The sequence below is a fragment of the Vombatus ursinus genome, unplaced genomic scaffold, assembly GCF_900497805.2.
Source record: "Vombatus ursinus unplaced genomic scaffold, bare-nosed wombat genome assembly UNPS02005659.1, whole genome shotgun sequence".
Lineage (NCBI taxonomy): Eukaryota > Metazoa > Chordata > Mammalia > Diprotodontia > Vombatidae > Vombatus > Vombatus ursinus.
This window is the reverse complement of record NW_020945437.1, coordinates 22,426,773-22,451,351: the sequence shown is the minus strand read 5'-3', so window position 1 is coordinate 22,451,351 and position 24,579 is coordinate 22,426,773. Positions and strand designations below refer to the sequence as shown.

Sequence of the window (24,579 nt, the reverse complement as noted above, 5' to 3'; positions counted from 1 at the left end):
CACATGGGGTCACAGAGAGTCAGACATAACTGAAAAAAGACTGAACAACAACTGAACACTATGTGCTGGCACTGTACTAAGCAATCTTTACAAATAATTGTGAAGTGTGTATCACAGTATCTGGAACATAGTAAGCACCAAATAAATACTTGCTATTATTAAATATCCTCTCACTTGATCCTCACAACAATGCTGGGAGGCAGGTGCTATTATTATCCCCATTTTACAGATGAGGAAAGTGTGGCAGACAGAGGTGAAGTGCCATGGCCTAGGTCACACAGTGTCTGAGGCTGAATTTGGTCTTCCTCCCTCCAGGCCCAGTGGTTTGTTCAGCTGCCTCTCCTGGAGCTGATGAGCATCATTGTACAACCATTCAGAAAAGGAAGGTATGGGGTCTAAGTCTGCGGGAGTTTCAGTCCCAATGGGGCATCAGCTACCTGGATAGAAGGAGAAGACCTTCCCAAGATGTTTTCTTTGCTAGATATTTTTGAGACCCAGAACTTAACCTTATTTCCCTGTTGAGCACTCATCACTAAAAAAAAAAAAAAAAAAGTTAATGCAGAGCTAAGGTTGTACTGAGAAGCAAAGGGCATGGCATGAGCAGGGGAGGCAAAAGAACCACTACAGTCCTGCTGTTTTCCTACCTGATGAGCCCACAACTGGAATATCGGGTTCTGTGCTAGTCTTTTAGGAAGGGCACTGACAAATGGGAGGATATCCAGAGGACAACCACCAGGATGGTGAAAGGGCTGGGGGTCATCAGAAACAGTTGAAGAGACTGGGAATACTACTGTTGGAGAAACATTGTAGTGGTGGGAAGTAATCCCTGTTTTTGGAGTATTTGCAGGGCTGTATTTTGAACAAAGGGTCAGCTTTTTTCCTGCTTGGTTCCAGAACTAGGAGCAACAGGTAGAAACTGCAGAGAGGAGGATTTGGGGCTCCATTCGAGGAAAAGCTTCCTAACTATTGGAGCCATCCAAAAATAGATGAGGTCGACTTGGGAGATGGCTGGTTTTCTATCCCTGGAGGTCTCCAAGAAGAGGCTGGATGGAATTTCTCATGTTATCAAAGAGAATTTTGGTGACACCAGGGTTGAGTCAGGTGATCTCTAAGGGCCCAACTCTGACACTGGGACCGTCCATGGGCTGTGAATTAGGGGCCGCCACCTTAGTAAGACTAAGAATGTGGGGGCAACTAGGTGGCAAAGTTGATAGAGCACCGGCCCTGAAGTCAGGAGGACCCGAGTTCAAATCCAGCCTCAGACCAAACACTTGACACTTACTAGCTGTGTGACCCTGGGCAAGTCACTTAACCCCAATTGCCCAAAAACCAAAGCAAAAACAAAATCAACTAAGAATGTGTAGCCCTTGAAAGTTTTGCCAGGTGGTTTACAGACATGATCTCATCTGATCGATTACAGAACCTGCACCTGGCTACACTCCTCTGGCATTCTCTAACATGTCCCCAAAGTATCTCAGCACCCTACAGGGCCACTTCAGACGTGATCCTCACACTTCATCCCACTCCTGGGACCCCTCTAAACAGAAGGGGGAACAGAGAGCTTTTCCCCAAAGTGCCATTCAAGGAGGGTAACCACCTGGCTTTTCATTTCCCGCCTGGCTGCACACTCCGGTTCTCTTCTCTTCCTCTCTCTCCCACCTTTCTTACCTTCCTTCTGTGTCATGTCTTCCCCTATTAGATTGCTAAGCAACTTGAGATCAGAGGTCTCCATATTTATATCTCCAGAGCTTAGCACAGTGACTGGCACATAGTAGGCATTTAATAAAAATTTGCTGATTAACCCAAAGGGCAATGGAGAGACACATGGTGGGTATATACAGGTTGGAGCAGGTCACCAATGACCACTCCCTCTTGGGATGTGGCACAAATGACATCATCAAAGACAATCAATCAACAATCATTTATTGGACTCCTATTATGTGCCAGGCACTGTGTTGGGCAATGGAAATACAAAGAAAGGCAAAAAAAAAAAAAAAGTCCCTGCCCTCAAGGAGTTCACAGCCTAATGGGGGAGATAACATGTACATACAAGAGTGGAAGGCTCTATCAGGTCGTGTCCACAAGGGGTAACTGAGGGGCAGCCCAAGCATGGCATGAGCACTCACAAAAGATATTGAAGCTTAAAAATGCACTCCGACTTTTGGGACACCCAATACTCAAAGCATCAGAGGAAGAAATGGCAACAGAAGTAACTGCCATCATCTGTGTGGCGCCCTGCGCAAAGCACTCCACATAACCCACTCTCACTTGACCCTCACAACTGCCACCCTGTGAGGATGGGGTAGTTTTATGTTCCGTCATCTGGTCTTCAGAACAACCCTTGTGACGAAGGAATTGTTGTGATCCCCACTTTCTGGATGCAGAAACTGAAGCTGAAGCAGACTAGAGCCCTTCTCTTACCACTCCATTATCCACACAAGCTAGGGGAGGAGGTTTGAAAGGGCTGGGATCTGTCCCGGTAGGAAAAATAACCACACTGATGAGTTAGAGGGCGTGAAGATGACGTAGAGGAGAGAGCACTGGACCTGGGAGACAGGAACATCCGAGTTCAAATCCTGCCTCAAACATTTAATGAGCTGCATGACCCTGGTCAAATCACTTAGCCTCGATATCACCATCCATAAAATGAGAACAAATAGCACCTTCTTCACAGGGTTGTTGTGAGACTCAAATGACGTAACATACGTAAAACGCTTTGCAAAACCTTAAATCAATATATAAATGCTAACCATTGTGAAGTCATAGGTCCAAAGTACTGAAAAACAAAGATTTGGGGAAAGTAGGCGAAGAGGAGGTCAGGGGCCATCTTGGGGCTATTGGGCTGATCAAGAGAGAGAAACTCTGTCTAGCATTTTGGAGTAAACCATTAAGGGGTCTATCTAACCTAATCCAGGCAGGTGTTGGCAGGCGTTGGCAGGCAGCCAGGAGTAGTGGACAGAGTAGCTGGTTTTAGAGCCAGACCTAGGTTGAGTCCCACTCCTGACACACATTAGCTGTCTGACACCCCGCACAAGTCACCTGGATGTGGGTGGTGGTGTCAGCCAAAGAGAATTCACATTTTTAAATATAACAAAACATTATTTGAAAATGTAAAAACTATTCTTAGCCTAATGGTACAAAAACAGGCTGGATAGCTAGGATTTGGCTCTGGGGGTATAATTTGCTCATCTCCTGCCCTAGGCAACTCAGAGAATTGCCAATTTGCATAGACATGAGTCTTCTTATCTAGGAGATGACTCTAGCAATGAAATCACAGATCCAGTGCCTACTTCTAACATAACTCAAAATAATGACAAAGAAAATATCTCCCATTTCTCTCCTTCATTAAGGCTAGCAGAATACTTTTCTCATACTAGCCCTATGACTGAGAGACCATGAGGTCTATGATTAGTTCCATTTTACAGAGGAGGGAACTGAGACCTATCAGATATGGGAAGAGATTTGGCCTTGATCCAGGTTCTCACTGAAGCTCCAGGGCTTTTCTTCTATGTGACCCTGGCAAGTGATTCCCACAAATTCTTTCTTTTTGGCTTGGGAGGCTGTTTTGGTCTATCCACATGAACAGGGGTGGTTCCCTAGTTCTGAAAGCTGGCAGACACTTCAAACATAAACAAAGACACTAGGCTATAAAACTGGCCACATGTCAGGAAAGCAACCCAAGTCAGCCAATCTTTCTGGTCTGCTTCGCCCAGATGTAACTGGGCTGAACATTTCATCAGAAGAAGCCACGCCCTGAAAGACCTTTGGAGCCAGCCCTGGGTCCAAGAGCCACGAGATCCCAGCTCTACCACTGACTCATGAGGACGCCACTTTGGGTAAGCCGTTTTCTGGGTCTCAGGTTTCCTCTGTAAAATGAGAGGTCCAACCACCCTGTGAGGAAAGGATGAAGCCAATTCTGCTCGGCCTTAGTGGGGCAGAAGCAGGAGCAACGCATCGAAGCTACCAAGAGGCCTGTCTGGGCTTTTTACCAAGTCAAGCTCTCCCAAGGTGGACCAGGCAGCCTTCAGAGGGGGTGCTCCTAACTCTGTGATATTGGCCAAATCCTTCCTCTCTCTGAATACCAATTTCCACATTCGAATTATGAAGAGCTTAGACCCAAGATCACCTCTAGCTCTGACAGTCTATGTTCTAAGACCTTTGGGCTCAGTTCCCAATTCTGCTCCCTCTCAGTTGTGTGATCTTGGGTTAAGTAACTTCAGACTCTCTAGGCCTCAATTTAGACACCTGTAAAATAAAAGAGGGGACCAAATTATGTTTAAGGTCCTTGCTAGCTCTGACATTTTTTTGTTTTGTTTTGAGGCCCCTTCCCTCTGAAATTCTGTTTCCAGGGTCCACTCAACTCCATCATCCTATGCCCTGAAATCCTTCCAAGTTCTGACATTTTATGACCTAAAGTTTTTCCCAGCTCTGATGTGCTATGCCAGGGATGGGAAACCCACAGCCTTGAGACCACATGTGGCCTTCTAGGTCCTTGGGTGCAACCTTTTGACTGAGTTCAAATTTTACAGAAAAAATCCTTTTATTAAGGAGATTTGTTCTATGAAATTTGGATTCAGTCAAAGGGCCACACTTGAGGACCTAGAGGGCCATACGTGGCCTGGAGGCTGCAGGTTCCCCACCCCTGTGACCTATGCTCTAAGGTGCCTTCCCAGCTCCATCATTTAACCCTCCACTCCAAAATTCTATGTTCCCAAGGCCCTCCCAACCCATACCCCTAAGTTCTCTCCCCACTCTGACATCCTATAAGGCCCCTCCTATCTCTGAGATCCTATGATCTAAGGCTCTAACATTAGATGGGTTTTCTAAGGCCCCTTCCAGCTTGGACAATCTGTGGAGTTTTTTAAATAGCAAAGCTCTCTGTCCATATTGCACAGAGCTGCCTCTTAGTGGGAGGGATGCTGCCCAGTCAGGGACAACGGGCTGGGTGTGGTCCTATTAGGAATAAGGGTGAAAGGACTTGATGACTTTTGAAGGTTCTTCCCTACCCCCCACCCCGGGTCCAATAAGAGTCAACCATAGCATCCTCCACCCCTCTCTATCCCACAGCACCTTTCATTTACGGACCTCAAAAGGCTTTTACGATTGATTCTGCTTTGTGGTCAGACAGCCTAAAGCCTGTGCATTTCAGGATCCACAGTCACTCTATGGGGTGACTAGCCCCAAACACTGGCTGAGCTCAGGGCATACCTGTGCCTCAGAAGGTCTGAGATATTCATAGCCATAAAGGAACGCATGAGATGAAGTCCAATCTCCTCTTTTTATCATGAAATCTAAGGGCCAGAGAGGGGAACTCATTTGCCCAAGGTCACACAGAGAGTTAAGTGTCCGAGTAAGGACGGTAAGCCAGGGAGCCTGCCCTCCAGTGCAGCGCCAGAACATGCTGTCTCAGTTGTGATCTATCTCCATCTCTTGCCCCTCCTTGCCAGCATGCTCTTCTCTCTCTTGCTCTCCATGATACCATTACTGCTCTCCTTCAATGAGATTCGCCTTCCCCAGGAAATCTACTGACAGACAGGATTGGTTCTTTCTAACTGCTACACTCTTTTTGGTGGGGACCATGTCTGCCACCCAAAACAAGGGCCTGCCTGTGATCTGGAGTTGTCTCCCCACTCAGAAATGGTGCTCGTCGAGGCCAAAGGATCCTGGAGTGTAGGGATGTCTCCATCTTAGATGAGGGATTCCTGCTGTCCTTGCTCTCTTACTAGGGGGTCCTCTAAAGGCGGTCAGAGGCCTTTCTTCTGCCCCGCCCTCCTTCCAAGCTACATTCACAATGTAGGTACAGGCTGGGTTGTGGCCAAACTAAATCCCCCATTCTTAACATTTACCCAGAGACCGATCAAACAAACATCCCCCTCCCCCAAGCTCAACACACACACACACACACACACACACACACACACACACACACACACACACACACACACACACACACACTCTCTCTCTCTCTCTCTCTCTCTCTCTCTCTCTCTCTGGTATCTTATTCCTTCCTGAACAGTGATCCCTAAACTAATGGATCAGAGACAGTATGTCCTCCCCCTTCCCAGGAAAGGAGAGAGCTGAGTCAGCAAACCTGACCAAAGCAGGCTTTCTCCAGAACCCAAGGCTAGTACTGGACTTCCTTGGCATAGGAAGTCATTCCTTCCTTCAAAACTATTCTCTGGAAAGGGGAAGGGGAGGGAAGAGGGGATTGGAAGGAAGCAGGGGAGAGTCCACAGCCTGGGCTCTTTAGGTTTCCTACTTTGGGGGGAGAACGAGGGTACCTCAGCCTGAATCCCTGCCCCCCCCACTGACACACAGACACTACCCCAACCCTTTCCCTTTCTCAGTAAAACAGTTCTTGGGTCCTATCCCTTGGGTCTTTGCTTCTCTTTCCACCCTCTGTACATACCAGCCTCCTCCATGGAACAGGAAATCTGAGATCTTGAGTAGTGGGTCTATCCCTAACTCACTATTTATCCTCCAAAAAGTCATTTCCTCTCTGGGTTTCCTTTTCCTCCTCTATAAAATAAAGGGGTCGAACTAGCTGATCTCTAAGCTCAAATGTTCACTGAAAAAGCACAGAGAGAAGAGAAAAGCACACCCTCCTCCCTTCTGCCCACCCCCAGCCCTAGCAGATGACCTCACTTCCTCCTTTACTGAGACTCCTGAGGCCATCCAATGTGAATTCCTCCTTGCTCTACTCCTAACATTTTCTCAGCATCCTGTCTCAGCCATCTCCTCTCTCCTCCTTTGTCTCATTACGGGTGACCCTTCATGCCAAAGCCAACCCTGAACCGTACTCCCTTCTAGCTCCTTGGTGACCTGGTTCCCTTAATCATTCCCCATTCTCTCAGGCATCTTCGAACCATCTCTCTCCAGTCATTCCCTTCCCTCAGTTAGAGAGGTCTCCCTGAGCCTAAAAACCTTTCTTCACCTTGTCATCCCATCTAATTATTGTCCTCTCTCTCTTTCCCTTCATTGCTACTCTATTAAAAGAGAGGAATCTACACCAGGGGTGGGGAACCTGGGGCCTCAAGGACACATGTGGCCCTCTAGGTCCTCAAATGTGGCTCTTTGGCTGAATCCAAACTTCACAGAACAAATCCCCTTAATAAAAGAATTTTGTTCTATAAAACTTGGACTCAATCAAAAGGCAGCACCCAACGACCTTGAAGGCCACAGGTTCCCCACCCCTGATCTACACTCACTGCCTTCATTTCCTCACTACTTACTTATTTACTCACTTCTCAATTCTTGCTTGCAGTATGGCTTCCAATCCCATCAGTCCACAGCTGTCTCTACTAACTTCATTATCACTAAATCCAATAGATTTTTTTCAGGCCTCCTCCACCTTGGTCTTTCTGCAGCATTGGACACTGGGGAATCACTCTAACCTATTTGATACCCTCTCCTCCCTTGGCTTCCATAACTCTAGTCAGTCATGATTCTCCTCCTACTTCTCTGATTGTTCCTTCTACATCAAAGAATCACAAAACTCAGAGGCCATCACGTCTGACGTAACTTTGAACAAGAGTCCCCTCTACAACCTATCCAAATGGTCATTAGTCTTCACTGGAAGACATCTGCTTCCTGAGTAACTGACTCCAAAGCCAACATTTTTCCCACTGCACTCTCGGACAGACCTCAACCTGCATCACTCTCCATGCTCCCATTCTTGTCCTGCCCTCGCCTCTTTTTCTGGGCCTTTGCTAATGGTGCCCCCTCATGTCTGGATTGGACCCATCACCTCATTCCCCTTCTTTCTATCTGTTGCAATTGCTTCCTTTCTTCAAAGTCCAGCTGAGGTTGGACCTCCTCCATGAAACCTTCTCTGATGTCCCCAGGTAAAAGTGGTCTCATCCTCCCCATTCTCACAGATGTTATCTGAATCTCTCCTCTTCTCTGATGGCATTCTCTTGTGTCCCTTTCCTCCATTACATTATAACTCCCTCAGAAAAGGGCAGGCTCTCACATCTGTATTCCTGCACATCTTTCTATGGCAGGTGTTTAGCAAATCCTTCTTGACTTGAAGAATAAGGCCCCTTCCAGCCCTGGCATTCTAAGTTCTAATGTTCTAAGACTGCTGACCGATGGACCCTTTCCCTCTTGAGGAGTCAATGGTCTCCAAAAGCTCCCTCCTCACTCTAGGACTTTCCAGTCTTGGCTTAGTCAAAACAAACTCTTAGTCTCTCAGGCAGTATTAGGGGGTGAGAAAAGGGGAATTAGGTCTGCATTATTCAAAACTGTACACAAAGCACTTGTAAATGAACTCAATGCAAACCATCTCAGACACCTGGATCTTTCCTTCCCCACCAACCCCACTGCAGGTCATCCTAAGACACAAGTATGTGGCTTCCTCCAGCCCAGCTGCAAAGGCTGGGTGGACATTTTGTAAAACATCTGGATCCCTAGTCAGAAAGTGTAAGAACCTGGTGAAATGGGGGTCTGGTACATATGCAATCACCATCAGCCTGCTTGACAGACATGACCCTTCCATGTGGAGGACAGTGAGCTAGGTAGCAGCTTCATGATGACATCTCAGAGAAGTGCCTTGGAGAGAGTCTACTGGGCACAAATGGACTTCCTATAACTGGTTCTGGCCTGATAGCCACGTGGTGACCAGGAGGCTCTTTGGCTTTGAAGGCATTCAGAAGGGCCTGTCAGCTTCCACTCCCTGCTCGTTGCCACATTTGCTTTTGAGGGATCTCAGAGATTCTGTCACTCATAGGTCTGTGACCCTGGGAGTTTCAAAAAGTAGGGAGATTGAGCCCAGGTTGGGTGTTACAGAGAACCTAGTACTGATGTCCCAAGGAGCAGGACCCAGCCCGGTGGAGTTACCTAGCATCAACTTTGAAAGTGAGAAGGGAAGGAGGAAGGAAAGAAGGGATGGAGGGAGGAAGGAAAGGAAGGAGGGAAGGGATTTATTAAGTGCCTATATTCTCATTTCATTCTCACGACAACCCTGGAAGGTAGGTACTATTATTATCATCGTCCCCATTTTGCAGTTGAGGAAACTGAGGCAGAAAGAGGTGAAGTGACTTGCCTGGGTCACACAGCTAGTAAGTAACTCAGGATTTAGATCTTCCTAACTCTCAGTCCAGGGCTCTCTCTCCACTGTGCCAAATAGCTAGTGGGACCAATGCTAGGGAGGAACACATTGAGGGAAATATTTATATATTTGTTCTTGCTATATCTTTGAAAAAGTCAATATGTTAAGTGGCTAAATGGACCTGAAGTGCTTGCACCCTGAAAATGAAGGAACACAATCAGTAGGGCTTAAGTCAAGGGCAGGCAAAAGAGACAATGACAAAGCCCCCAGGCTACCCTGGAACTCTGAGGGAGCAGACATGGTCTGCCTGATCCTGGGAAAGTAATCCAGGGCATACACTGGACAGACCCACTGGGATGCCATGGGAATGCACATAACCCAGCTCAAATGGCAGGGTTCATCTTTGAACCCAGGTCCCCCAGTCCCCTGAACCCCATGATTCACAAGATGACCTCTGTTTTCCTTCAACTTTGGGATTCTTTGGGAATCACTTCATTCTTTCAATAAACATTTACTGAGTACACCTCATGTTCAACACTAGGAGAGATACAGAGATAAAGACGAACTGGCCCTTGACCCCTGGAAAGTTCAGAGTCTCAGCAGGAGAGACCATGGAAACAAGATATAGACACAAATGACCACAATGCCAGGCAGATTGTGAAATGAGTCCTGAGAGCTGTGGGAGGAGGGTAGTGGGAGATAACAATAATTACTCCTGTCTTTACAAGACTTTAAGGTTTCCAAAGCATTCTCCCTATTTTACAGGTGAGGCAACTGAGGCTTAGGAAAAGTCAAATAACTTGGTCTTGTAAATTCGAGAGCCAGCACTTGAACTCAACTGCAGCTCCCCTGACTTGGAGCCCAATATTCTTTTCTACTATACCAAATGAGGCAGCCACGTCAGATCAGACTAGATGCTCCAATACCCTCTTCCCATCTTCTTATCCCATCCCCGCCCCCCAGGACCCCAAACAAAGAACCAGATATTTAGGAAGATGCCAATCCATTGTTAAAAGCAAAAGGAAAGAAACCCCAGACCGCAGCTCTCCTTGCCCCAAAACAGGGGTAACTCACTGGAGAATCAACGTTTCCAGGCCTCGGCCTGATTTCTGTCAGACTCGCCATCTTGTTTCTTTTGGGACCAACTGTCTAATTTCTTCCAGGCTCTGGGTGTGAACTGTTGGGATATATAAGTTGGTGGGAGGTAGAGAGCAAGAAGCTAGACAGCACTCCCAAAATGAGGGTGAAGTTGTCCTTTCAAAGACAGTGTCAAAAACCTAAAGACCAGTCTCAAGGGAGCCTCCAGGATTCCCTTCCCTCCATGACCACTGCTTCATGGGTAGGTCAACAAAGCAAATAAATGCACTCATCATCACACATTTTGTTAGCTACCACCCCCCAAGAGAGGCGCTGAGTGGTAATAAAGAGTCAGAAAAACCTGGGCCTAGACACTTACTACCTGTGTGATCCTGGGCAAGTCACTTGACCTCCTTGAGCCTCAGTTTCCTGTAAGGTACCTTCCAGTTCTAAATCTTGATCCTATACTTTCCCCACACTTCCACACCTTCTTTGCCAAGGTTTCTTACTGAATTTCCCCTTTTCTACCCCCAACTTCCCTATTATCAGAAGACATTTCGAGGCACTGCAGAGCAGACTCCTCTGATTTAGAATTTCTGTCCTGGCTCTCTCACCAATTTGCTCTGATACTTTGAAGTCCCTCTCCAGGACTTAGTTCCCTCTCCTATAAGGTGAAGGTGTCACAGAGAGGATCTCTAAGACTGCTTCCAGTTCTGATAGTCTATATTCTAAAGGCCTTTGCACATTCTATGGTTCCTATAGCTCTAACATTCTACAATTCTGACTGAAGGCCTTTAGTTTGATCGCACGGAAATAGGGCTCCAGAGTCCACCTCGCCCCCAGGAAGCCAGACTGATACGATATGTCTGGGTCCAAACCTCAGCTGCCTTCTTCCCACGGTAGAGGTCTCATTTCCCATGGGGAGGGGAAGGTAGGTTGAGGGAGAAGTATGAGAAGTCTAATTGAGTTTCACAAAAAACAGGGCTAGAGAGTAGATGCTGACAAGCAAGAAAGAAAAGGGTAATTGTTCCCAGAAGTCAGCTGGCAGCTTCCCAGTCTACACTGGGACCAACACCATGTGAGCTGAGTAAACCAAGTTTCAACCTTCTGTTCTTCTCCAACAATAAAAATATATACGCTCTATCTAGTGCAGGTTCTGTCAGGTTAGGCGTTGGACAAGATGACAGCCCCTGTCAGCTGTGATGTCCTAAGGCCTCTCCCAACTCTGCCATTTTGTGCTCTAAGGCCCCGCCCAGCTCTGACATTCTGTCTTCTAAGATCTCTCCTAACTCTTGACATTCTCTGTTCTAAGGTCCTTTCCAGCTCTGATATTTGTGCTCTCCAGTCCCTTTCAAAACCAACACCTGATTGGCCTAGGACTCAATGAATGGATGGGGCGGGGCGGGGGGAGGGGGAGTGTAACTCTCAGAACCACTGGTGCTCAGACCCCTAAAATGCAAGTTCATGTCGTCTTCCCCTACACTCTTGCCTCTATGGATCCAACATTTGAGCTTTTTTGTACTGCTGTCCTTAAAATGGTCCTAAGAAGTCAACTTCTTAGTTGATTAAGTACAACTAAATAGTGTACAACATGCTCAACAGCTTCGGTGTAGTTTAGAAGGATTCTTAGAGTCAGAGGGCCAGGGTTTGAATCCTGACTTCACCACTGTGGAACCATAAGCAAGTAGCTGACTCATGTTGCTCATCTCTACAATGAGAATAATTCTTACATTCCCTATCGGGGCAGCTAGTGGCACAGAGAATAATGGGTTGGGTCTGGAGTCAGAAGACCTGAGTTCAAATGTGGCCTCAGATACTTCCTAGCTGTATGAACCTGGGTAAGTCACTTATCCACTGTCTGCCAAAGCTTCCTCATCTGTAAAATGGGGAGAATAACAGCATCTACCTCACAGGGCTGTTGTAAGGATCAAATAAGATAATATAGCTAGGTCCCAATTAGTGAGAATAAAGAATCCCCTGAAGTGGTCACATATATTTAAATTTATACCATTTATACTATTATTATAATTATAGAGGCAGCTGAGTTGTACACTAAATAGAGCACAGGGTCTGGCATCACAAAGACCTAAATGCAAATCCAGCCTTAGACACTTACTACCTGTGTGACCCTTGGCAATCACCTAACTCCTGTCCACCTGGGTTTCCTCAACTGTAAAATGGGGATAATAATATCATCTACCTCCCAGACTTGTTGGGTGGATAAAATGAGATATTTGCAAAGTGCTTAACACAGTCCTGGCACATAGTAGGTGCTTAATAAATGCTTTCTCCCCTTTATTTTTTCTTTTCTTCCTATCTCACAGGACGGCATTATTAGGAGGAAAAGGCACCGTGAATTTAAAGCCCTAGAGAAATGTCAGCTATTAATATTCAGGCTGCACCTCAATAACAGGGACCTCACTACCTGATGAGACAGACCTCCAGGAGCAGTCACACCAGTGTATCTGGCAGCGGGACTGTGACCTTCCTTGTAAATCAGTTTATTACTTAATGTTTAAATACTGAGATTTTCATCCTCCCTCCCTCTTTTCTTTTCTTTTTTTTTTTTTTTGGTGATAGTGACTTTCCCCCAGGAAGGACATGAGTAAAGTTAAGTCTCTGATGCATCCCCAGTGACAGTCTTGTTGCTTGGGAAGCAAAATGCAACAACACCATGCGGGCATGTGATACATGTATACATAGACCTAGAAACCAAAGAGGGCTCTCTAAGGGACAGCTCTAGAGAGATCTCCTCTTCCTCCCCCTCCATCCCCCACACACATTTTCCAACCAGGTCCCGTGCACCACATTTCATACTCCTTCCCTTTGGCCTGCGCCACAGCCTGGTTTTGATGGGAGATTTCAGGCCTTCCACTAATCTGAGTTAATAAGATCCCATGAGACAGGGCTGACGATGTCTGATAAAATCAGTCTGGTACTTAAGTCTCAAAAAGCTTTCCTGTTCTTAGTAGCTTTAAACTGTATCTTCGCTCCAGGGGGTTCTGGAGATCTCCAGCACAACTACCCACTGGGAAATGGATAGACCACCTCCCATGGGCCTGCTTCGGATACATCCTTGTTGGGGATGGAACCCTGGGCAAGTCCTTTCCACCTCTCAGGGATCTAGGTAACTCTCTAAGACTGTAAATTGCCAAGAAGGGGCCAATCTGTATGGGTACAGGCAGTTTCCTCCTAAGGAATCACAGATTCAGTCTGTCTCTATTCTGAATCCTAAGGTCCCTTCCAGCTCTAACATTCTATATTCCAAGGTCCTTCATAACTGTGACATTCTCTGTTCTAAGGTCCCTCCCACCTCTAACATTCCATGTTCCCAGATACCTCCCATCTCTGTTGTTCTAGGTTTCTCTCTGTAGCCCAATTCCCCCTGACTCCACATTACCTTTAAAACAGCCCTAGATCAGTACAGCAGTCACCAAGGAGGGTCCACCTACCCGAAGCCTGGCGTCTGTCTCTTGGGCTTCTTCCACCTGTATTAGGGATCCAGAGATTTCTTTCTGTCCAAGAAAACTCTCTCTGTCTCTCTGTCTCTCTCTCAGTTCTCTCCTAATAACAGGCCGGCTAGGGAACTAAAGTATCTGCAAATTCAGGCTGGGGAAGGGCAAAAGAGGACCAGCTCCCTCCCAAGGCAGAAAAGCTAAGGGGATTACAGTAATCCTGAAACTGGCTGAGGCTGGAAGCCCCGCTCTCGGTAACAGCACCGGCTGAATGCTGCTCAGTTACAGCACAAGTTGGTTTTTAGAGAGCTCCCCCTTCCTTTCTGGCCTTGATCCCAGCCCCTGGTCCTGGGGTGGGGAGTGGAGGGGGAGGAATGAATTTAGCTCAACTTAAATAGCTGTGTGGCCTAGAGCAAGTCACTTTCCCTTTTTTGAGACCTGAAATAACATGTAAGGCAGTTTGCAAACCTTAAAGCTCTATATAAATGCTAGTTGTTATCCTCATCATGATCTGTAAGATGGAGATAATGATATGTACTATCTACATCACAGGACTAGTGCGAAGAGTGCTATATAATAAACCTTCAAAAGCCCTACAGATATGTGTGTTATTATCAGGTGACTGTCTGAGCACCCTCCACCCTGACCCCCACCCCAACGTGCTCACGACTGATAAGCTGACAGCTTCCCAGCTTCCGCAGTTATCCTCCCTCCCAGAGGTATTTGTCTTTTTGTAGCGGGCAGCTTTGGAAAAGCAGAGTCCTCAAGTTCCCTAGGAATGGGGACAGCCTGGTGTAGGTGGAAAGTGCCCCCAGTGGAGAGTCAGGACACCGGGGTTCAAGGCTCGGTTCTGCTACTTACTACGTCATAGTGGGCAAGTCCCTGGTCCTCTCTCATTTGCTGGTGGACAATTAGCTTTCTTTCTGTATCACTGGCTCTTTGACAGTCTGGTGAAACAAGCCCTTCCCAGAATCATGTTTTTAAATAACTGAAGAAAATACAAAATTTCAGTGACAGGTAAGTAAAGATAATGTACATTTTTTTCCCCATCCTTGTTCATAGATCATCCCCTGCCCCACCCCCCAACCTATCCCAGGCTAAGAAGCCTAGACCAGATGGTCCATGAGGTAGCTTGCTGATGGCTAGCTACCCTTCTCTGTTCCCTGCTGTGATAATACATGGTTGCCATTCTATCACGTTCTTATCTGCTCATGACGTTCCTTGGGCCTAGAATGCTTTACCTCTTGCCTCTCTACTTATATAAAACCTGCCTAAGGTTATGGGCTCAGAGATTTAGAGCTGGAAGGGGACTTGCAGGCCATCTGGTCCAATTCCCTGCTCCCCCCCCCTTTTTTTTGACACTGGGTCTCCCTACCTGGTTCTGGCTGGAAGGGCAGGAATCATTCACAGGCCTGATGGCATTATCGATCAGCAAGGTAGCTTTGACTTGCTCAGTTTCCAGTCCCGGCCCTTCTCACCTGCTCCTCAACTTAGGGAAATCCAATTCTGGAAATTCATTATATCAATACCAGAGTCAGGCTGGGCAAAAGGAGCAGCTTAGCCCACTGCAGGTCAGAACTCCAGAGGGCAAAGAAATTCACAGCCTCAGCCTTCTCAGCACCAATCCCCTCATTTAATACAAGAAAACAGAGATGAAGTGATCTGACCAAGCTCCTCACAGATAAGGTGGGATCAAAGGCCAAGAGTGGTTTCTCCAGAATTCTTTCCACTGGATCACACTGCCTAAGACCCAGATTAGCGGTGCAGTGGTTGGCACACTCAGCCTAGAGTCAGGTCAGGAAGTCCCCGGTTCAAATCCAGCCTCAGATACCGACAAGCTGTGCAACCCAGAGCAAGTCACTTCACCTCTGTCTGCCTCAGTTTCCTCATCTATAAAATGAGGATTAATAATAGCACCTACCTCCCAAGGTTGTTGTGAGGATCAAATGAGATAATATTTATAATTATTTATCATGGTGTCTGGTACATAGTAGGCACTATCTAGGAGGGCACCTCCCCACCTCATTTTCCCAACAAGACTACGGAGTCTCAGATTCAGAAGGGATCTTATATTAAGAGCAAAAAGGGACCTTTGGAGATTATCTGATCCAACTCTGTCATTTTACAGCTAGGAAAACTGGTCTCAGAGAGTTTAAGTGACTTACCTGAAGACAGACAGCAAGTGAGAGGCACAGCTGAGACGAGAGGACTAGATCTCCTGATCCAGCCTGACCTTGAATGACTTCTCTGGTCCCTAACCTGCACTCACCCATTAGCACTTGATAAGATACGGCTGTTTACTGCTCCTTGGATATCTCACGTGTCCCTAGGCCTGTCTCCCCAACTGGACCAAAGGGGAGGTGAGAGTTCAGTGCCTTGACACATTCCCCAAGATAACATAACATGCCTTAGAGCTGGAAGGGAATTTAGAGGTGACCTAGTCTAACCCACTCAATTTACAGATAAGGAAACAAAGGCCCAGGTAGAAGTAATTTGTCCAAGGCAGATAAAGGTCTGGACAGGAATCTGAGTTCAAATCTAGATTTGACACTTTTGACTTCAGACACTTTTCAGCTGTATGTCCCTGTGCAAGTCATTTAATTTCCATTTGCCTTATTTTCCTCAACTGCAAAATGGGGATAATAACAGCACCTACCTCCCCGGGTTGTGAGGATCGAATGAGATAATACTTGTAAAGCGCTTAGCACAATGCCTAGCATGCAGTAGGTACCTCATAAATGCTCGTTTCCTTACCTTCCCTTTCCCCTTCTCCCAAGGTCACAGAGCAATTGAATAGTAGAGTTGCAATTCAAAATTTATGTCTTGATATTCCAAAACTGCTATGGCTGCTGTCTCCTGTAGAGCCTGGGGCTGTCTTGATGATCAAGTTCAAAGAATCAGAAGTATTGTAGCATGGTGGAGACAGTGCCATAGTGAGAGTCAGGAAGACTGCAGTTTGAATCTTGTCTTAGAGACAATAGCTGTGCAACCAGAGTAGATCACTTAACCTCTCTGAATCTCAGTTTCCTCTCTGTAAAATAGCACCTACTTCAGAGGTCTGTTTAGTGGTGAGAATCAAATGAGATTTTATATATATATATATATATATATATATATATACACACACATACACACACACACATATATATACATACACACACATATACACATATATGCATACATATATACACAGAGAGAGAGAGAGAGAGAGAGAGAGAGAGAGAGCACTTTGTAAACCTCTGAGCACTGGACAAATGAGGACTATTATTAAAATGTCATAATTATTATGCAATTATCGCAATAATAATCCAATTTTCGAGCTTTTAAGGTTTATAAAACACTCTGCTATCACAATGGTCCTGTGAGACAGGTAATCCAAGTATGCTAATCACCATTCCATAGTTGGGGAAACTGATGCCCTTATAAGGGAAGTGACTTCAGGTCACCAAGTAAGATGGTAGCAGAGCCAGGATTGGAACCCTGGTCTCCTGCCTACAGTCCAGTGCTTTCAGCCACATGGCAGGTGAGGTGGAAAGAGGCCATCCCCTCTCAGGTCAGTATCTCACCCTCTTCCTCACCCCAAACTGCCCCCATACACAAGACACCCGTGCCCTCCAGCTGAACTCTCAACCACCCCTATCGCCCAGTAGCCCAGAGACCGACACTCAGGCCTAGCCTAACCTATCATCCATTTCCTACCCTCTCTTTTCTCCCTTCCTCAGGAGCTGTATCTTTCCCCTTAGAATGGGGGCTTTTGGGCCACAGCCATATTTCCTCCCCTTCAGACCTATTGGCTCTTTAAATGTAATGTTTCCATTGGTTTCTGGTCTTTCTCCTCCCCCCAGGCCCTGCCCCCCCCCCCCCAAGGTTCCCTGAGGGGAAGGACTATTTCTTCCCAGTAGGGCATCTTTAGAATAAGGCTATATCCCCGCCACCCCATCGCCATCCTCTCAACTTCAAACAGAAAAGGCATCTCTCCTCCCTAGGTCTTTTCCACCCAAGCCCAGCGTGGAGGGGAAGTGGTCAATCCCTTGATCTCCTAGGCTACAAATGGGACATCAAGACCCGCTTGTCTCTCAGGCTGAGCACACACAGAGCATACCCTGTCTGGCCTGCCATTTGTTCACTGGGGACACTCCAAGCCTAATGAGCAGCTATCCAATTAGGGGAAGAAAATTAAGCTCCACTTTGGGCCTAAATGACTTAGGCCACTTGCTTGTATGTTCCTGGCCCTATTACAGCTCCCAGCTTTCCCATTTCCCACCCTCCAGCTGGTCCTGCCAGGTCAAGGCTAAAATATCCCCCCCATCCCCCAGGATAATGTTTCCCCAGCTGGAGAGGGTGAGGCCTAAGGGATTCCCTGGTCAGTGAGCTTTCCTTCTCCCTTCAAGGCCTGGCTCTTTGAAACAGCATACACTCACAGAGACATGCATGCACACAGCTCAATACATGGACAGATTGGCCATGGGGATGCCCGAGGGCTAACCTCAGGATGGGGGAAAGTGGCTGAAATCCATAAACCAGAGAGGGCCAGGAATAGAGAAGCAAAGCCTCTAAGTCCTATTATTAATAACAATCTTAATAATTCTTTACATTTATATGAGGCTTTATGGTTACAAAGCACTTTATAGAATGACAAAATATTGGAACTAAAATTCAAAAGTCAGTCAAAAAAGAAAAAAGTTAACCCACTATCTATTAATATTAAGTGTGTCTTGTGTTTAGGACAATATAGACAGGCGTGGGAGAGAAATAAATCTTACATAAACAGTCTCCATCCTCATTCCTCTCCAGAATTTCTCAACTTTCTCTAACATTCCATAGAAACCTCTTCACTCTGGAAGCTCAGTGCACCTCTGGATCTCACACCCTGGAAGCACCTCAGGCCCTGCAGCCCCTTCCTTGATTGGCCTTCCTCCACAAAAAGAAGGAGGCCCAGGTCAGCCATCTCATCACCCCTCTCCAGGATCCCTCTCCTCACTCTCTAGCCTTGCCCTATCTACCGTGCCCTTCTCCACCTTTATAGCCTCCTTTTATGTGAAGTCTTCCTCCATTAGAATGTAAGCTCCATGAGGGCAGAGACTGACTTTCTTTCTTCATCCTTGTATTTTTATTCCCAGGGCTCAGCACAGTGCCTGGCACACAGCCCTTCAGAAGGGCTTGCTTATTGACCTGACTTGTGAAAATATTTTTTTCTTGGTCTAGACCCGAGAGCAATCAAACAGGCTTTAAGTATCTGTCCTGTGGCAGTCACAGGGATGACAAACACAAAACTGGAGTAAGTTTGAGCCAGAAAAGTCTTCGTACAGGAAGGAGGTGGTGCCCGAACCCAGGCTTTGAAGGAAGATTGGGACTCTCAGAGCAAAGGCATTAAAGCAACAGACAGAATGGCATGTTACCGAGGCACAGAAGGTAGATCAGTTTGAAGACAGCTATCATGTATTCCACATAAACCTTTTCCAAGCTAAACGTTCCTAATTCCTTCAACTGATCCTTAAGGACAACAGATTTTGACCCGCAAGGGACACCCATCTAGACAGCTAGGTGACATGGTGGATAGAAAGCTGGATTTGAAGTCAAGAATTCTTGAATTTGAATCCTGCCTCAGGCACCTCCTGGCTGTGAGATCCTGGGTAAGTCACTTCACTTCTGTCTGCCTCAGTTTCCCCATCTGTAAAATGGGGATAATTATAGCACCTACCTCCCAGGTCGTTGTGAAGACCAAATAAGAATATGCATGAAAAGATTTGCATCCCTTAAAGCACTACATAAATATTAGCTATTATTATCTATTCATCTGCATCACACAAATATTAGGTATTATTATCAACTCCATCTATACCACATAAATATCAGCTATTATTATCAGTTCCATCTGCACTACATAAATATTAGTTGTTATTATCAATTCTATCCCGCTCATTTTATGGCTAGGGAAACTGGTGACCAAAGAAACTATGTGACTTGATCAAGAACAATTTCTACAGTGACAACACCATAAAGATAAGAAGTCTGAGGGACGTAAGAATTCTGATCAATGCAGTGACCAATCCCAATTGCAGAGGACTGATGATGAAGCATGCTACCACCTCCTGACAGAGAGGCTGGTGTACTCGGGCAGAACGAAGCATTCATTTTGGATGAGGCAAATGCAGAAAATGGATTTTTAATTGAAAAAAATTATTTTGTAATGATTTAAAAAATTAATGACTTGTCCAAGTTCACATAGCTAGGAAGTAACAAAGGACTCTGTCTCCAATCCCTTGACCACCCGGATTGCCCTTCTGATAGATGTCAGCACCTTTCTGAGAGAGTGTGTGCCAGAGCTGTCAATGAGGCTCTAGATGGGGTGAGACTAAGGCAGCTAGAAAATAACCATCCCCCTCCCTAAACTATATCTATCTTAATGCAGCTTGTGATGGAGTTAGGTTTTTTTTGATAACCATATCCCAAGTGTTCCTAGTCCTCCATTTCCCCCCAACATATTTCATGGTTGTAAATATTTGGATGAAACCAGGCATTTAAAGGTGGGGCTTCCAGTTCCTCGTCCTGTTAGTACCTCCTGCGGTTTAGGTCAAATTAGCCATTAGCACAAACAACTGGCCATTTCATCCTGGCTGTGGGAAAGAGGCATGAATAATGAATGTTGTGGGCATTGTTACCCAGCCTTCTGCTGGGGAAACCTCTCCCCACAAACCCCTGCTGTGCCTGGCCTTTCTTCTGGGAAGACACATGAGGACAAACAGAATCAGTGGTATAAGGGGAAAAGCATTGGCCTCAAGAGACTGGTTCCTTCCAGTGTGGACATTTTGTATATTCTTTGTTCTAAGGTTCCTTCTTTTTTTTTTTTAAGTGAGGCAAATGGGGTTAAGTGACTTGCCCAGAGTCACACAGCTAGTGAGTTGTTTTTTTTTTTTAATGTGTCTGAGGCCAGACTTGAACTCAGGTCCTCCTGACTCCAGAGCCGGTGCTCTATCCATTGCACCATCTAGCTGCTCCCTAAGGTTCCTTCTTACTCTGACAGTCTGTGTCCTAAGATCCTTTCTACCTTTAACAGTCTATATTCTAGAAGTTCCATCTAACTCTGTTATTGCATTCTTTGCTCTAAGGTTCCCCTCAGTTCTAATATTCTGTGTTCTAAGGTCCTTTCCAACTCTGACATTCTGGGTTCTAATGCCCCTCCCAGCTCTGACATTCTGGGTTCTAAGGCCCCTCCCAGTTCTGACATTCTGTATTCTAAGGACTCTCCAACTCCAACATTTCCTATTCTAAGGTCCTTTGCAGCTATGATATTGTGTTTTTTGTTCCTACTCTATCATTCTTTATTCTAAGGTCCTTTCCAGCCCTGACTTTTTGTGTTCTAAAATCCCTTCCGGCTCCAATATCTCAAGTTCCAAAGTTTCTCCTGAGGCAACTAGATGACACAGTAGATAGAGTGCAGGCCCTGGAGTCAGAAGGACCCAAGTTCAAATCCAACCTCAGACACTTACTAGCTGTGTGACCCTGGGCAAGTCACGTAACACTGTTTGCCTCAGTTTCCTCATCTGTAAAATGAGCCGGAGAAGGAAATGACAAACCATTCTAGTATCCCTGCCAAGAAAACACCAAATGGGGTCACAAAGAGTCAGACATGACTGGAAAATGACTGAACAACAACAAAGTTTCTTTTAGAGCTAAGAGTTGGGTCTGTATCCCTGCTCTGCCATTTACTACCTGTGTGACGTTGGAAAAATCAACCTGCCTCTTCTGAGTCTCATTTTCCTCACACACAAGAGGAGGAAGCCAAGCTGTATGATCTCTAAGGTCCCTAACGGATCTAAGTTCTGTGATCTAATAGTCTACATTCTAATATCCATTTAAGCTCTGACAAGTGTAATATAGAAAAATAATTATAATGAGAAGCAACATGGGAGAGCGGGCAGAGAGCTGGCCTCAGAATCAGGAAGGCTCAGATCTCTGACACATTCTGGCTGTGCGACCCTGGACAACTCACTGAGCCTCTCTAAGAGGATGGGTTGAAGAGAAGGTGATGACTTGCACTGGGGGAGGATGGTCTGCACAGGGAACTCCCTATACCAATGAAATCACAGGTTTGATTTTTTTCAAATGATCCATAAGGGTCCCTCTTGGCACTACCCATCCATGTCCAGTGGCCCCTTCCAGCTCTGGCATTCTAAGTCAGCTCCATCCATGGATCTGAGCTCCCATAGGAAGGAAGGCAGAAAGGACCAGATGGAGCTCAAGTATCCCACTGTTGCCACAAGGCTAACTCCATGCATGTCCTATAGGTAACAATCAAAGAGAGAGGATGTCCCTGCCAAGATGAGGAACAATTTAGAGGGGTGGGAGGCTTGTATTCCTACTGCCAAGACAATTCATTTCTCCTTATCAAGGATGGGGTGGCTATGAGGCAATATCAAGACCTTTGAATAGTCACAGATATGAATGACCCTAATGAACCTTACAATTTCTGGCTCAGTCAGCAATGTCCAGAGCTGTCACCGATGTTCCAAACATCAGGTCTGACTTGTTTAGAAGGTATCTAGCTTGATACCACAGACAATTTTTTGTTGTTGTTCAATTGTTTCAGCCGTGTCTGATTCTTTGTGACCTCATTTGGGGATTTCTTGGCAGATACTAGAGAGGTTTGCCATTTCCTTCTCCGGCTCATGAGGAGATTGAGGCAAACAGAGTGAAGTGGCTTGCTCAAGGTCACAGAGCTAGTAAGTTTCTGAGGCTGGATTTGAACTCATGAAGATGAGTCTTCCAGACTCTAGGCTCGGCACTCTATCCACTGCATCACCTAGCTGCCCACCACAGATAGTAGTGGGTATGAAATAGGAATAGTAATGGGAGATAACATCCCAGAAGGAAGCTAGAAAGAAAACTCATGGACTCCAAATGTCTATAAACAAATGCACAAAATACGGTTAACAGAGATGGTAAACCAGAAATCCTGCAGAAGAAGGGAAATCTAACTTCATAGTCATCTCTGAGACTCGGTGGGAAGGACCAGAACATCCTTTAAATTCTGGAAAGGCATAGCTAATTCAAAAGGAACAGAAGAGCTGAGGATACTGGGGAAGATAAGAGTATTTATTGACTATTTATGATGTGAAAGACACTGTACTTAAGTACTACATGGATGTTAAGAAGACACCCAGGAGAAAATTCCAAGAATGTGAGAGGGGAAACATGGTAGACAGAATTTGGGTGAAAATCAATATAGGCAGAAATGGGAATGCTATTTTCCTCAAGGTATACTAAAGACCACCTAGAAAGGAGGAGAAAACAAAAGCCTAGTGTGTAGTGAGGGAACACTTCAAATATTCAGCCAACTACTTTCTCTATGTAAGTGCATGATTGTGCGCACACACACACACACACACACACACACACACACAGAAAATAGCTGCTGATAAACCACTGACTTGCCTTAATGATAATTTCTTCCTTCAAAAGATAGCAGATAGAGGGTGGGTAAAAATATAGAGGAGAGAAGGGTGGGGGTGGAGAAAATCTGAAACTCAAAATTTAAAAAGAAAAGAATGTTAAATAATAAATCTGAAGGGGGGGGGACTAAAGAGAGCAAGGAAGGAAGCTGCTATTCTGAACCTGATTCTGAACATACCTAAAACTGGTTGTTGAAGCAGAATGGTGGAACCCTTGGGGAGGAGGTGGGAGGAAGAACAAAGAAAGCCCTGTACTGTCGGATGGACATTCTATTTTTTTTCTTTCTTTCTTTTTTTTTCAGATGTACATTCTACATGGTGCAAAAGCAGATTTCAAAGAGTTCACAGAAAGCATAGATACGATTCAATGGCTTAACATTCTTTGGGGGGAAATTTGGGTCAAAGGGACAGGAAGCTCAACAGAGTAAAAATTGGAAGGCACAAAGAATTCACAAGGAAGAAAAGGAGGAGCTTCGCAAAGAAACCAGCCAGACAGAGATCTTAGGGACCAACTGAGATTTTTCAAAGACATGTGAAGCAAGGGCAAGTCCTGGCCCGACATGGTACAACACAACAAGAGAGGAGGCTTCTGATGAACATCAAGGCCCCCCCCCCCCAAAAAAAGGTCTTTTTAAACCACTTCGGAAACAGAGGAGAATCAAAGATTGGATAGGACTGTCATTCCTGTCTGGTAGATGGGATGATGATAACAGAAGACAAGGAGAAGACTGAATTTCTCAATTCTTGCTTTGCTTTTGTTATCCCATCTGAGAAGAATGATCCTTGGACTGGAAAGGACAGAAGAAAAGTGATTAAAAGAGGGATGACGCCAAAGATAAGTGAGGAGATGGCTTTAGTTTGCTCCAATAAGTTCAAGTTGCTAGATCCAGGCCACCTGTATCCCAAGATACTGAAAAATCGGTGGGCGGGAGGGCTCTGCTGCCATTAGAGATCTCTAAAGAGCTGGGAGAAGGCACAGGTGAAGAAAGAAAAGAAAAGGGCCAGTTTTCAAAGAAGCAAAAAAGGGTAGAATCTGGGCCAATAAGCTTGACTTCTCATCCTTTCAAAATTCTAGTGCATCTAAGAATAGCAGCCAACATTTATATATCACTCTCAAAACTTTCTAAAACGTTGGGTTTGGATTTTTAATAGCACACCTTATTGATCCTCACAGCAACCCTGCAAGGTGGGCCACACAGGTGTCATTATTCTTATTTTATAGACGAAGGTGAGGAGCAGAAGTTATGTAAATTGCTCTCGCTCACACAGCTAATAAGAGAAAAGGTAGGATTCAAACTTGGCTCTCTGCTCACACCAAGTCTAGGGCTCTTTCTGTTATACCATGGACTCTGTGTCCTAGACTCCTCTGGCAGCAGTCTGGCGAAGCTTCACAGACCCCTTCTCAGAATGTTTTTAAATGCATCAAGTCAAATACACAGAGTTACAAAGGAGACCTAGAATGCTGAAATGCGATTATAAAAATATTTTTAAAACCAAATTCATGGACCCCCGGTGAAGAAGCTCTGTACCACACAATGTTGCCTCC

The 24,579-nt window shown here is 45.7% G+C and overlaps 1 protein-coding gene across 11 annotated transcripts in view; it reads right to left on the bottom strand.

Moving 5' to 3' along the window:
* Positions 1-24,579, bottom strand: part of GDPD5 (glycerophosphodiester phosphodiesterase domain containing 5) — a 168,086-nt gene that overhangs the window by 113,672 nt on the left and 29,835 nt on the right. Inside the window, exons 1-2 of one of the 11 annotated variants that reach the window (XM_027848314.1) lie at positions 14,957-15,086; positions 14,443-14,569 (exon numbers count right to left, since the gene is read on the bottom strand). The exons of the other annotated variants lie outside the window; for them this stretch is intronic. The gene's annotated coding sequence lies outside the window, so the exon portion shown is untranslated. Of the gene's footprint in view, positions 1-14,442; positions 14,570-14,956; positions 15,087-24,579 lie in introns of those variants that run through there. 11 annotated transcript variants of the gene reach the window in all.